The sequence below is a fragment of the Mixophyes fleayi genome, assembly GCF_038048845.1.
Source record: "Mixophyes fleayi isolate aMixFle1 chromosome 4 unlocalized genomic scaffold, aMixFle1.hap1 SUPER_4_unloc_5, whole genome shotgun sequence".
Taxonomy (NCBI): Eukaryota; Metazoa; Chordata; class Amphibia; order Anura; family Limnodynastidae; genus Mixophyes; species Mixophyes fleayi.
In genome coordinates, this window is record NW_027445891.1 from 126,128 (window position 1) to 138,766 (window position 12,639).

The window sequence follows — 12,639 nt, forward strand, 5'->3', positions numbered from 1 at the left end:
AACAAGACATTACCGTTACATCCTGTAGTGGGAAGGGGTTAATTTTATTAGTTAACCATAGAGCAGCAACAAAACATAACTATGAATAACAAAACATCTTCTTATAAATTAGTTATTAGTGAAGATAGAATTGAAGAACATTGTTAAACGTTATGTGCATACAGTGAAGCGGCCTCGTTAGCACAGTAGGTAGCGCGTCAGTCTCATAATCAACACTTCCTCACCACTGTCTTTCTATGTTATCAAACCAGCCATATTGCTATGAGACGACTTAGAGGTTGCACTGACAGCCAAAGGCTCCAATGAGTGGGCAAGAATTGATTCATATGGCTATTTCCCTCCTAGTCACTCAATGGGAGTGCTGTGTTCAAAATGTGTAAGTGTCTGTGCACTTCCGCATATAGTGATGGGAGATAGCTAGTTGACTGTAATGTCAACTATGGGTGTTCAGGTTGAGATCAGATCTTCCCTAACACCAATACATCAATAGTAAATTTGATCTTGTAACTATACTAGGTTTACAACGGAATAATAAAAGAGTAAAACTTAAATGAAACAAAAAACAAATGAAAAGATCAAGAAATTATGAAAACGAAATACGACAATATTCCCTGTCCTTCTCCCCAGCGTGAGGAAACCACTTTAATCACTGTGAGATACATACAAAAATGTCTGAATGTCACACAGAATGAACGGCACCCCATAATTTAGGAAATTATACCAGAATTCAATCATACTACACCTATGTGGTATAATGAGACACAAGGTGGGAAAGGACTATCTCTGGATTCTGATTTTACTAAGTGACCAACCATCCAAGATGGACCCCTAATGAAGTACTAGGAAATGGGGACCCTGGATACCTTGATGTGTGTAGGATAACACCCTCAGACAGTCAGTGTAAATAATCAAATCCTTTTATCAATTTGAGTCCAGATACTGATCATTAAATGTCAGTAAGGATCCCTCTCTATTACAATGGCAGAGGTCAACAAAGCTCACAGCTGGTGTTTCTGTAGTGTAGTGGTTATCACATTCACATAACGCGCGAAAGGTCCCCAGTTCGAAACCAGGCAGAAACAAGCGTTAGATCTCCTTTTATATAGGACATGTGAGATGTAAAATTGATATAACATCTTGTAAATAGTTGTATCAACAGGAACTTTTAATGTCATTGCAACACCATCTACATATCCACCTTCATATATGATTTAACAATCATTTCAACACGCCTCCTGTATATCTTAGCAATAGCTCCTGTCGGGCACCTAACCTCTCTATGTCTTTCAGGAACAAGTCACAGGGATGATGTCAATGAGGTTTCAGGGACACATAGAAAGGGGATGCGACCATTGCATCCCAGCTTCTTTATTGAATGGTGTGCGGAAGCCATTTATCTGCCAGGAACCACTCATCATTGTTCTTGGTCATGACACAGGGATCTGTGACTTGCCGTAACTCCCTGCCTAAAATTGAACAAGACATTACCGTTACATCCTGTAGTGGGAAGGGGTTAATTTTATTAGTTAACCATAGAGCAGCAGCAAAACATAACTATGAATTACAAAACATCTTCTTATAAATTAGTTAATAGTGAAGATAGAATTGAAGAACATTGTTCAACGTTATGTGCATACAGTGAAGCGGCCTCGATAGCACAGTAGGTAGTGCGTCAGTCTCATAATCAACACTTCCTCACCACTGTCTTTCTATGTTGTCAAACCAGCCATATTGCTATGAGACGACTTAGAGGTTGCGCTGACAGCCAAAGGCTCCAATGAGTGGGCAAGAACTGATTCATATGGCTATTTCCCTCCTAGTCACTCAATGGGAGTGCTGTGTTCAAAATGTGTAAGTGTCTGTGCACTTCCGCATAAAGTGATGGGAGATAGCTAGTTGACTGTTGTGTCAACTATGGGTGTTCAGGTTGAGATCAGATCTTCCTTAACACCAATACATCAATAGTAAATTTGATCTTGTAACTATACTAGGTCTACAATGGAATAATAAAAGAGTAAAACTTAAATGAAACAAAAAACAAATGAAAAGATCAAAAAATTATGAAAACGAAATACGACAATATTCCCTGTCCTTCTCCTAAGCGTGAGGAAACCACTTTAATCACTGTGAGACACATACAAAAATGTCTGAATGTCACACAGAATGAACAGCACCCCATAATTTAGGAAATTATACCAGAATTCAATCATACTACACCTATGTGGTATAATGAGACTCAAGGTGGGAAAGGACCATCTCTGGATTCTGATTTTACTAAGTGACCAACCATCCAAGATGGACCCCTAATGAAGTACTAAGAAATAGGGACCCTGGATACCTCGATGTGTGTAGGATAACACCCTCAGACAGTCAGTGTAAATAATCAAATCCTTTTATCAATTTGAGTCCAGATACAGATCATTTAATGTCAGTAAGGATCTCTCTCTATTACAGTGGCAGAGGTCAAGAAAGCTTACAGCCGGTGTTTCTGTAGTGTAGTGGTTATCACATTCGCCTAACACGCGAAAGGTCCCTGGTTCGAAACCGGGCAGAAACAAGCGTTAGATCTCCTTTTATATAGGACATGTGAGATGTAAAATTGATATAACATCTTGTAAATAGTTGTATCAACAGGAACTTTTAATGTCATTGCAACACCATCTACCTATCCACCTTCATATATGATTTAACAATCATTTCCATACGCCTCCTGTATATCTTAGCAATAGCTCCTGTCGGGCACCTAACCTCTCTATGTCTTTCAGGAACAAGTCAAAGGGATGATGTCAATCAGGTTTCAGGGAGACATAGAAAGGGGATGCGACCATTGCATCCCAGCTTCTTTATTGAATGGTGTGCGGAAGCCATTTATCTGCCAGGAACCACTCATCATTGTTCTTGGTCATGACACAGGGATCTGTGACTTGCCGTAACTCCCTGCCTAAAATTCAACAAGACATTACCGTTACATCCTGTAGCGGGAAGGGGTTAAATTTATTAGTTAACCATAGAGCAGCAGCAAAACATAACTATGAATTAGAAAACATCTTCTTATAAATTAGTTAATAGTGAAGATAGAATTCAAGAACATTGTTCAACGTTATGTGCATATAGTGAAGCGGCCTCGTTAGCACAGTAGGTAGCACGTCAGTCTCATAATCAACACTTCCTCACCACTGTCTTTCTATGTTGTCAAACCAGCCATATTGCTATGAGACCACTTAGAGGTTGCACTGACAGCCAAAGGCTCCAATGAGTGGGCAAGAACTGATTCATATGGCTATTTCCCTCCTAGTCACTCAATGGGAGTGCTGTGTTCAAAATGTGTAAGTGTCTGTGCACTTCCGCATATAGTGATGGGAGATAGCTAGTTGACTGTAGTGTCAACTATGGGTGTTCAATTGAGATCAGATCTTCCTTAACACCAATACATCAATAGTAAATTTGATCTTGTAACTATACTAGGTCTACAACGGAATAATAAAAGAGTAAAACTTAAATGAAACAAAAAACAAATAAAAAGATCAAAAAAATTATGAAAACGAAATACGACAATATTCCCTGTGTTTCTCCCCAGTGTGAAGAAACCACTTTAATTACTGTGAGACACATACAAAAATGTCTGAATGTCACACAGAATGAACGGCACCCCATAATTTAGGAAATTATACCAGAATTCAATCATACTACATCTATGTGGTATAATGAGACACAAGGTGGGAAAGGACTATCTCTGGATTCTGATTTTACTAAGTGACCAACCATCCAAGATGGACCCCTAATGAAGTACTAGGAAATAGGGACCCTGGATACCTCGATGTGTGTAGGATAACACCCTCAGACAGTCAGTGTAAATAATCAAATCCTTTTATCAATTTGAGTCCAGAAACAGATCATTAAATGTCAGTAAGGATCCCTCTCTATATTACAGTGGCAGAGGTCACCAAAGCTCACAGCTGGTGTTTCTGTAGTGTAGTGGTTATCACATTCGCCTAACACGCGAAAGGTCCCCGGGTCAAAACCGGCCAGAAACAAGCATTAGATCTCCTTTTAAATAGGACATGTGAGATGTAAAATTGATATAACATCTTGTAAATAGTTGTATCAACAGGAACTTTTAATGTCATTGCAACACCATCTACCTATCCACCTTCATATATGATTTAACAATCATTTCCATACGCCTCCTGTATATCTTAGCAATAGCTCCTGTCGGGCACCTAACCTCTCTATGTCTTTCAGGAACAAGTCACAGGGATGATGTCAATGAGGTTTCAGGGAGACATAGAAAGGGGATGCGACCATTGCATCCCAGCTTCTTTATTGAATGGTGTGCGGAAGCCATAAATCTGCCAGGAACCACTCATCATTGTTCTTGATCATGACACAGGGATCTGTGACTTGCCGTAACTCCCTGCCTAAAATTGAACAAGACATTACCGTTACATCCTGTAGCGGGAAGGGGTTAATTTTATTAGTTAACCATAGAGCAGCAGCAAAACATAACTATGAATTACAAAACATCTTCTTATAAATTAGTTAATAGTGAAGATAGAATTAAAGAACATTGTTCAACGTTATGTGCATACAGTGAAGCGGCCTCGTTAGCACAGTAGGTAGCACGTCAGTCTCATAATCAACACTAACTCACCACTGTCTTTCTATGTTGTCAAACCAGCCATATTGCTATGAGACCACTTAGAGGTTACACTGACAGCCAAAGGCTCCAATGAGCGGGAAAGAACTGATTCCTATGGCTATTTCCCTCCTAGTCACTCAATGGGAGTGCTGTGTTCAAAATGTGTAAGTGTCTGTGCATTTCAGCATATAGTGATGGGAGATAGCTAGTTGACTGTAGTGTCAACTATGGGTGTTCAGGTTTAGATCAGATCTTCCTTAACACCAATACATCAATAGTAAATTTGATCTTGTAACTATACTAGGTCTACAACGGAATAATAAAAGAGTAAAACTTAAATGAAACAAAAAACAAATGAAAAGATCAAAAAATTATGAAAACGAAATACGACAATATTCCCTGTCCTTCTCCCCAGCATGAGGAAACCACTTTAATCACTGTGAGACACATAAAAAAATGTCTGAATGTCACACAGAATGAACGGCACCCCATAATTTAGGAAATTATACCAGAATTCAATCATACTACACCTATGTGGTATAATTAGACACAAGGTGGGAAAGGACTATCTCTGGATTCTGATTTTACTAAGTGACCAACCATCGAAGATGGACCCCTAATGAAGTACTAGGAAATGGGGACCCTGGATACCTCGATGTGTGTAGGATAACACCCTCAGACAGTCCGTGTAAATAATCAACTCCTTTTATCAATTTGAGTCCAGATACAGATCATTAAATGTCAGTAAGGATCCCTCTCTATTACAGTGGCAGAGGTCAACAAAGCTCACAGCTGGTGTTTCTGTAGTGTAGTGGTTATCACATTTGCCTAACACGCGAAAGATCCCCGGTTCGGAACCGGGCAGAAACAAGCATTAGATCTCCTTTTATATAGGACATGTGAGATGTAAAATTGATATAACATCTTGTAAATAGTTGTATCAACAGGAACTTTTAATGTCATTGCAACACAATCTACCTATCCACCTTCATATATGATTTAACAATCATTTCCATACGCCTCCTGTATATCTTAGCAATAGCTCCTGTCGGGCACCTAACCTCTCTATGTCTTTCAGGAACAAGTCACAGGGATGATGTCAATGAGGTTTCAGGGAGACATAGAAAGGGGATGTGACCATTGCATCCCAGCTTCTTTATTGAATGGTGTGTGGAAGCCATTTATCTGCCAGGAACCACTCATCATTGTTCTTGGTCATGACACAGGGATCTGTGACTTGCCGTAACTCCCTGCCTAAAATTGAACAAGACATTACCGTTACCTCCTGTAGCGGGAAGGGGTTAATTTTATTAGTTAACCATAGAGCAGCAGCAAAACATAACTATGAATTACAAAACATCTTCTTATAAATTAGTTAATAGTGAAGATAGAATTAAAGAACATTGTTCAACGTTATGTGCATACAGTGAAGCGGCCTCGTTAGCACAGTAGGTAGCGCGTCAGTCTCATAATCAACACTTCCTCACCACTGTCTTTCTATGTTGTCAAACCAGCCATATTGCTATGAGACGACTTAGAGGTTGCACTGACAGCCAAAGGCTCCAATGAGTGGGCAAGAACTGATTCATATGGCTATTTCCCTCCTAGTCACTCAATGGGAGTGCTGTGTTCAAAATGTGTAAGTGTCTGTGCACTTCCGCATATAGTGATGGGAGATAGCTAGTTGACTGTAGTGTCAACTATGGGTGTTCAGGTTGAGATCAGATCTTCCTTAACACCAATACATCAATAGTAAATTTGATCTTGTAACTATACTAGGTCTACAACGGAATAATAAAAGAGTAACACTTAAATGAAACAAAAAAGAAATGAAAAGATCAAAAAATTATGAAAACGAAATACAACAATATTCCCTGTCCTTCTCCCCAGCGTGAGTAAACCACTTTAATCACTGTGAGACACATACAAAAATGTCTGAATGTCACATAGAATGAACGGCACCCCATAATTTAGGAAATTATACCAGAATTCAATCATACTACACCTATGTGGTATAATGAGACACAAGGTGGGAAAGGACTATCTCTGGATTCTGATTTTACTAAGTGACCAACCATCCAAGATGGACCCCTAATGAAGTACTAGGAAATGGGGACCCTGGATACCTCGATGTGTATAGGATAACACCCTCAGACAGTCAGTGTAAATAATCAAATCCTTTTATCAATTTGAGTCCAGATACAGATCATTAAATGTCAGTAAGGATCCCTCTCTATTACAGTGGCAGAGGTCAACAAAGCTCACAGCTGGTGTTTCTGTAGTGTAGTGGTTATCACATTCGCCTAACACACGAAAGGTCCCCAGTACGAAACCGGGCAGAAACAAGCATTAGATCTCCTTTTATATAGGACATGTGAGATGTAAAATTGATATAACATCTTGTAAATAGTTGTATCAACAGGAACTTTTAATGTCATTGCAACACCATCTACCTATCCACCTTCATATATGATTTAACAATCATTTCTATACGCCTCCTGTATATCTTAGCAATAGCTCCTGTCGGGCACCTAACCTCTCTATGTCTTTCAGGAACAAGTCACAGGGATGATGTCAATGAGGTTTCAGGGAGACATAGAAAGGGGATGTGACCATTGCATCCCAGCTTCTTTATTGAATGGTGTGTGGAAGCCATTTATCTGCCAGGAACCACTCATCATTGTTCTTGGTCATGACACAGGGATCTGTGACTTGCCGTAACTCCCTGCCTAAAATTGAACAAGACATTACCGTTACATCCTGTAGCGGGAAGGGGTTAATTTTATTAGTTAACCATAGAGCAGCAGCAAAACATAACTATGAATTAGAAAACATCTTCTTATAAATTAGTTAATAGTGAAGATAGAATTGAAGAACATTGTTCAACGTTATGTGCATACAGTGAAGCGGCCTCGTTAGCACAGTAGGTAGCGCGTCAGTCTCATAATCAACACTTCTTCACCACTGTCTTTCTATGTTGTCAAACCAGCCATATTGCTATGAGACGACTTAGAGGTTGCACTGACAGCCAAAGGATCAAATGAGTGGGCAAGAACTGATTCATATGGCTATTTCCCTCCTAGTCACTCAATGGGAGTGCTGTGTTCAAAATGTGTAAGTGTCTGTGCACTTCCGCATATAGTGATGGGAGATAGCTAGTTGACTGTAGTGTCAACTATGGGTGTTCAGGTTGAGATCAGATCTTCCTTAACAGCAATACATCAATAGTAAATTTGATCTTGTAACTATACTAGGTCTACAACGGAATAATAAAAGAGTAAAACTTAAATGAAACAAAAAACAAATGAAAAGATCAAAAAATTATGAAAACGAAATACGACAATATTCCCTGTCCTTCTCCCCAGCGTGAGTAAACCCCTTTAATCACTGTGAGACACATACAAAAATGTCTGAATGTCACATAGAATGAACGGCACCCCATAATTTAGGAAATTTTACCAGAATTCAATCATACTACACCTATGTGGTATAATGAGACACAAGGTGGGAAAGGACTATCTCTGGATTCTGATATTACTAAGTGACCAACCATCCAAGATGGACCCCTAATGAAGTACTAAGAAATAGGGACCCTGGATACCTCGATGTGTGTAGGATAACACCCTCAGACAGTCAGTGTAAATAATCAAATCCTTTTATCAATTTGAGTCCAGATACAGATCATTAAATGTCAGTAAGGATCCCTCTCTATTACAGTGGCAGAGATCAACAAAGCTCACAGCTGGTGTTTTTGTAGTGTAGTGGTTATCATATTCACCTAACATGCGAAAGGTCCCCGGTTTGAAACCGGGCAGATACAAGTGTTAGATCTCCTTTTATATAGGACATGTGAGATGTAAAATTGATATAACTTCTTGTAAATAGTTGTATCAACAGGAACTTTTAATGTCATTGCAACACCATCTACCTATCCACCTTCATATATGATTTAACAATCATTTCCATACGCCTCCTGTATATCTTAGCAATAGCTCCTGTCGGACACCTAACCTCTCTATGTCTTTCAGGAACAAGTCACAGGGATGATGTCAATGAGGTTTCAGGGAGACATAGAAAGGGGATGCGACCATTGCATCCCAGCTTCTTTATTGAATGGTGTGCGGAAGCCATTTATCTGCTAGGAACCACTCATCATTGTTCTTGGTCATGACACAGGGATCTGTGACTTGCCGTAACTCCCTGCCTAAAATTGAACAAGACATTACCGTTACATCCTGTAGCGGGAAGGGGTTAATTTTATTAGTTAACCATAGAGCAGCAGCAAAACATAACTATAAATTACAAAACATCTTCTTATAAATTAGTTAATAGTGAAGATAGAATTGAAGAACATTGTTCAACGTTATGTGCATACAGTAAAGCGGCCTCGTTAGCACAGTAGGTAGCACGTCAGTCTCATAATCAACACTTCCTCACCACTGTCTTTCTATGTTGTCAAACCAGCCATATTGCTATGAGACCACTTAGAGGTTACACTGACAGCCAAAGGCTCCAATGAGTGGGAAAGAACTGATTCATATGGCTATTTCCCTCCTAGTCACTCAATGGGAGTGCTGTGTTCAAAATGTGTAAGTGTCTGTGCACTTCAGCATATAGTGATGGGAGATAGCTAGTTGACTGTAGTGTCAACTATGGGTGTTCAGGTTTAGATCAGATCTTCCTTAACACCAATACATCAATAGTAAATTTGATCTTGTAACTATACTAGGTCTACAACGGAATAATAAAAAAGTAAAACTTAAATGAAACAAAAAACAAATGAAAAGATCAAAAAATTATGAAAACGAAATACGACAATATTCCCTGTCCTTCTCCCCAGCATGAGGAAACCACTTTAATCACTGTGAGACACATAAAAAAATGTCTGAATGTCACACAGAATGAACAGCACCCCATAATTTAGGAAATTATACCAGAATTCAATCATACTACACCTATGTGGTATAATTAGACACAAGGTGGGAAAGGACTATCTCTGGATTCTGATTTTACTAAGTGACCAACCATCCAAGATGGACCCCTAATGAAGTACTAGGAAATGGGGACCCTGGATACCTCAATGTGTGTAGGATAACACCCTCAGACAGTCCGTGTAAATAATCTACTCCTTTTATCAATTTGAGTCCAGATACAGATCATTAAATGTCAGTAAAGATCCCTCTCTATTACAGTGGCAGAGGTCAACAAAGCTCACAGCTGGTGTTTCTGTAGTGTAGTGGTTATCACATTCGCCTAACACGCGAAAGGTCCCCGGTTCGGAACCAGGCAGAAACAAGCATTAGATCTCCTTTTATATAGGACATGTGAGATGTAAAATTGATATAACATCTTGTAAATAGTTGTATCAACAGGAACTTTTAATGTCATTGCAACACCATCTACCTATCCACCTTCATATATGATTTAACAATCATTTCCATACGCCTCCTGTATATCTTAGCAATAGCTCCTGTCGGGCACCTAACCTCTCTATATCTTTCAGAAACAAGTCACAGGGATGATGTCAATGATCCCTGTGACACCAATACATCAATAGTAAATTTGATCTTGTAACTATACTAGGTCTACAACGGAATAATAAAAAAGTAAAACTTAAATGAAACAAAAAACAAATGAAAAGATCAAAAAATTATGAAAACGAAATACGACAATATTCCCTGTCCTTCTCCCCAGCATGAGGAAACCACTTTAATCACTGTGAGACACATAAAAAAATGTCTGAATGTCACACAGAATGAACAGCACCCCATAATTTAGGAAATTATACCAGAATTCAATCATACTACACCTATGTGGTATAATTAGACACAAGGTGGGAAAGGACTATCTCTGGATTCTGATTTTACTAAGTGACCAACCATCCAAGATGGACCCCTAATGAAGTACTAGGAAATGGGGACCCTGGATACCTCAATGTGTGTAGGATAACACCCTCAGACAGTCCGTGTAAATAATCTACTCCTTTTATCAATTTGAGTCCAGATACAGATCATTAAATGTCAGTAAAGATCCCTCTCTATTACAGTGGCAGAGGTCAACAAAGCTCACAGCTGGTGTTTCTGTAGTGTAGTGGTTATCACATTCGCCTAACACGCGAAAGGTCCCCGGTTCGGAACCAGGCAGAAACAAGCATTAGATCTCCTTTTATATAGGACATGTGAGATGTAAAATTGATATAACATCTTGTAAATAGTTGTATCAACAGGAACTTTTAATGTCATTGCAACACCATCTACCTATCCACCTTCATATATGATTTAACAATCATTTCCATACGCCTCCTGTATATCTTAGCAATAGCTCCTGTCGGGCACCTAACCTCTCTATATCTTTCAGAAACAAGTCACAGGGATGATGTCAATGAGGTTTCAGGGAGACATAGAAAGGGGATGCGACCATTGCATCCCAGCTTCTTTATTGAATGGTGTGCGGAAGCCATTTATCTGCCAGGAACCACTCATCATTGTTCTTGGTCATGACACAGGGATCTGTGACTTGCTGTAACTCCCTGCCTAAAATTGAACAAGACATTACCGTTACATCCTGTAGCGGGAAGGGGTTAATTTTATTAGTTAACCATAGAGCAGCAGCAAAACATAACTATGAATTACAAAACATCTTCTTATAAATTAGTTAATAGTGAAGATAGAATTGAAGAACATTGTTCAACGTTATGTGCATACAGTGAAGCGGCCTCGTTAGCACAGTAGGTAGCGCGTCAGTCTCATAATCAACACTTCCTCACCACTGTCTTTCTATGTTGTCAAACCAGCCATATTGCTATGAGACGACTTAGAGGTTGCACTGACAGCCAAAGGCTCCAATGAGTGGGTAAGAACTGATTCATATGGCTATTTCCCTCCTAGTCACTCAATGGGAGTGCTGTGTTTAAAATGTGTAAGTGTCTGTGCACTTCCACATATAGTGATGGGAGATAGCTAGTTGACTGTAGTGTCAACTATGGGTGTTCAGGTTGAGATCAGATCTTCCTTAACACCAATACATCAATAGGAAATTTGATCTTGTAACTATACTAGGTCTACAACAAAATAATAAAAGAGTAAAACTTAAATGAAACAAAAAACAAATGAAAAGATCAAAAAATTATGAAAACGAAATACGACAATATTCCCTGTCCTTCTTCCCAGCGTGAGGAAACCACTTTAATCACTGTGAGACACATACAAAAATGTCTGAATGTCACACAGAATGAACGGCACCCCATAATTTAGGAAATTTTACTAGAATTCAATCATACTACACCTATGTGGTATAATGAGACAAAAGGTGGGAAAGGACTATCTCTGGATTCTGATTTTACTAAGTGACCAACCATCCAAGATGGACCCCTAATGAAGTACTAGGAAATGGGGACCCTGGATACCTCGATGTGTGTAGGATAACACCCTCAGACAGTCAGTGTAAATAATCAAATCCTTTTATCAATTTGAGTCCAGATACAGATCATTAAATGTCAGTAAGGATTCCTCTCTATTACAGTGGCAGAGGTCAACAAAGCTCAAAGCTGGTGTTTCTGTAGTGTAGTGGTTATCACATTCGCCTAACACGCGAAAGGTCCCTGGTTCGAAATTGGGCAGAAACAAGCATTAGATCTCCTTTTATATAGGACATGTGAGATCTAAAATTGATATAACATCTTGTAAATAGTTGTATCAACAGGAACTTTTAATGTCATTGCAACACCATCTACCTATCCACCTTCATATATGATTTAACAATCATTTCCATACGCCTCCTGTATATCTTAGCAATAGCTCCTGTCGGGCACCTAACCTCTCTATGTCTTTCAGTAACAAGTCACAGGGATGATGTCAATGAGTTTTCAGGGAGACATAGAAAGGGGATGGGACCATTGCATCCCAGCTTCTTTATTGAATGGTGTGTGGAAGCCATTTATCTGCCAGGAACCACTCATCATTGTTCTTGGTCATGACACAGGGATCTGTGACTTGCCGTAA

General features: G+C 39.2%; 1 non-coding gene across 1 annotated transcript; it reads left to right on the forward strand.

Moving 5' to 3' along the window:
• The first annotated feature begins 2,484 nt into the window (after positions 1-2,484).
• Positions 2,485-2,557, forward strand: TRNAV-AAC (transfer RNA valine (anticodon AAC)). Its single transcript has one exon. It is a non-coding gene; the product is annotated as a tRNA-Val (tRNA).
• Positions 2,558-12,639: the final 10,082 nt, after the last annotated feature.